Below are 3345 nucleotides of genomic sequence, written 5' to 3' on the forward strand. Positions count from 1 at the left end.
TCGAATTTCTCTAATTTTACATTCGTGATCTCCTCGGGAGGTATAAGTGATGATGATGATGATGTCGTGTGGCTAGGACCTCCCGTCGGGTAGACCGTTCGCCTGGTACAAGTCTTTCGATTTGACGCCTCTGCGGCGACTTGCGCGTCGATGGGGATGAAATGACGATGATTATTACAACGCAACACCCAGTCCCTGAGCGGAGAAAAATCTCCGGCCCAGCCGGGAATCGAACCCGGGCCCTTAGGATTGACATTCCGACGCGCTGACCACTCAGCTACCGAGCCGGACTGGAAGGTATAAGTAGAGGGAAGCAATGTATTCGATACCTCATCCAGAAACGCACCCTCTCGAAATCTGGACAGCAAGCTTAACCGCGAAATAGAGCGCCTCTCTTGCAGAGTCTGCCACTTGAGTTTGCTAAACATCTCCGTAACGCTGTTACGCTTACCAAATAACCATGTGACGGACCACGCCTCGGACTGAAGACAAAAAAAAAAAAAAAAAGAAACGTTGCGTCTCCGAAACTGCCTGTGTCTGTGACACACGGCACTGCTGACACATCGACAGGGTATTCAGGAGCGCGAGATAAGAGGCGAGAATGTGGGGAGGAGTGGAGCGGGCGCAGCCTGGGAAGGCAGACACAGACGGGCGTGGAGCGCGCGGCGGAGTGTGGAGTGGTGTGGTGTGGTTCCCGGAGCCGCCTGGCCACGGCCTCGGTGCGCCAGTCGCAGTCTCGCCTATTTTGAGCCCGGCCGCACGTAGGAGAGACCGGACCTCCCGTATCTTATCAGCCCACCACCCCACCCTACTACCTTCTCCTCACAGAACTGTTCGCCACACTAACCAACCGACGCGGCGGCGTGAGAGTCAACCACTAGAAAAGTCCAGGAATCGCTGAAAGCGACTTCTGTTGTCCCAACAGGCTGCTGCTGGAAGGGCCAAAACGTTGACACTCAAAACATCGCATTGGGTTCGGAATAAACACTATCGGCCAAAAGTTTTTGAAGATTAGTGATTATAAGGGAAAAACGACTTGGTACCAGAAATAGTTACTATTAAAATGAGTCTTGATCACAAATTTATTTATTCTGATAACTGGTTTCGACCACACCTGAGGTCATCTTCAGACCTACAAGTGAAATACAAAGTCTGATCAGACGGCTACATACATCAAAGAAAATTATATAAACTACAAAGTTATAAAGCAATAAATTACCAAAATGATGTATGAGTAGGAGCCTCCTTCTGGTAATAAATCACTGCTAGACAGAGCAGTGCACGTCTTACTTATATACTGGAGGCTCTGCCCACTTATGACAGCTGTCAACTTGGACTGGTTTTTTCGTTTGACTGGTTAACGGAAGTTGCTGACCCAAGCTACTCCAGCATGCTGGAAGTTCACAAACAGGCTCCACCATCTCCACAACCCATATACAGCAAAAAAGCTTTCTGTTCACGTCTTTGCACCGATCCTAGAGCAGCTGTGCTGGGAACCATAAATGCGCTGGCTGCCTCATGTATTCCCACACAGGCAGGCTGGGAGAGAGACACAGGGCTGGATAACGTGGTGCACAGATCAGAAGTCATGGTAATTCGTCAACAAAGCATAGGTGATGGGAACCCTTTGTGAGGTAGTGCTAACAGGTGAGAGGTGGTAGGAAGCACTAGCTTTCCTCTGCCACAAACATCAAATATGATGTCCTGCTCTGACTGCAGCGCTACAGACTGGTGGTGGGAATAACATATCACAAAAGAAGATCATCGATAATACAGATAAGCTGTGGGCAGATGCATGGTGTTAGGAAAATAACTCCCTTACTGCACATCAGTGGGACAGTTGCAACAACATTTCTGCATCCCACGGTTTCTAGGAGCCTTCTGTCAGGCCCACGGATAATTAGCGAGTGATCCCAGAGCTCCAAGTGACATCTGTAGTAACTACTAACTGGTGGTCGCATCACAAAGAGTGACATGATCTGCCCCCACTTGTATAGACAGACGAAAAGCAGATCAAGTAATTAAATTTCAAAAACATTCGTCATATATTGGGAGTCTTGTATAAAAACATTTGAGAAAACAAGTACCCTCTTTCATGTGTTACCCGTAACCCACACTATCATGAAGTCACCTATATGTATACTGCTCAGTAGTTTGCTATTCACTCACCCAGAGCGTACCAAAAGCTTCGCCACCTGGACGGTTGGCGTCTTTTGATATTTGATATTTATTAGTGATGTTTTTTGTGGTATGTTATTCCTGCCACCAGTTGGTAGCACTGTCATTAGAGCAGGACATCATGTCTGATGTCTGTGGTAGCAGAAAGCTAGTGGTTTGTGCCACTTCTTACCTGTCAGCGCAACTACTGCTTTGTTTGGGGATTAGCATGACTTCCGGTCTGCACACCGCATTAGGCAGCCCTGTGTGTGAGTCTCCCTCTCAACATGTGTAAGTGGGAACAGACAAGGCAGCAAGTGTGGCTGTGGTTCCCAGAATGTCTGCTCTGAGACTGGTGCAAAGACACAATTGGAAGTTTTCTTTCGCTCCGTACGGGTTGTGAGCATGTTGCAGGGTGCTCGTATTCTCGAATGTCAGTGCATACAAGATCTAAGATATATTTAGTGCTACGATGTATCTGTGACGGAAATTTAATTACTTGATTTGAGAAATATCTGCATGTTATTCTTAAATATTAAAAATATGATTTATTATGAAGATGAATGATCATAAAGAGGTGGTGAGTGTTTTAAGCCATTTATTTGATTCCTATAAATTGTTAAAAATTAACTAGATGGGGTAGGGCAAGTGGACTATTATGTGGGGCAAGTAGACTACTATCCACGATTTTTGATATCGCAATTCCGCCAGCATCGACTAATAGGAACACTGCATTCTGAATAGAGATGAAAACCTCTGGCTTCATGTTTGGAGATGCTGATTGACACACTAACAGAAAGTAGTCACCTGGGAGAGACAGAGACAGGAAGCTATCTGGAATTTTCAGAATATAAGACTGGCACCACCTGATGCTTCATTCGGGGCTGCAAGATTAAAGGAGGCCAATATCTGGTCTGCAACCTGAAACCATGACGTTGCTCGGTTTTTGACGTTTGTGGCAGTACTCGGACGATGTACATACACGTGGGGGACCCAAAACTGTGGCTAGTATACTGGTGCTTACAGTTATCACATCAGGGAAATGGTAGCAGACGTCAGCTCTGCCCTAGTGTGGGAGCCCTATCTCCTGCAAACTGATTAAATAAGGAATATGCATCACTATAGTATTATTATTGATACTGATTTGACATTCTTCCTCTCCAGGACAGACTGAATCATTTCCCATCA

General features: G+C 46.2%; 1 non-coding gene across 1 annotated transcript; it reads right to left on the bottom strand.

Moving 5' to 3' along the window:
* Positions 1-214: 214 nt before the first annotated feature.
* Positions 215-287, bottom strand: Trnad-guc. The gene has a single exon. It is a non-coding gene; the product is annotated as a tRNA-Asp (tRNA).
* Positions 288-3345: the final 3058 nt, after the last annotated feature.

The sequence above is a fragment of the Schistocerca piceifrons genome, chromosome 1, assembly GCF_021461385.2.
Source record: "Schistocerca piceifrons isolate TAMUIC-IGC-003096 chromosome 1, iqSchPice1.1, whole genome shotgun sequence".
NCBI lineage: Eukaryota > Metazoa > Arthropoda > Insecta > Orthoptera > Acrididae > Schistocerca > Schistocerca piceifrons.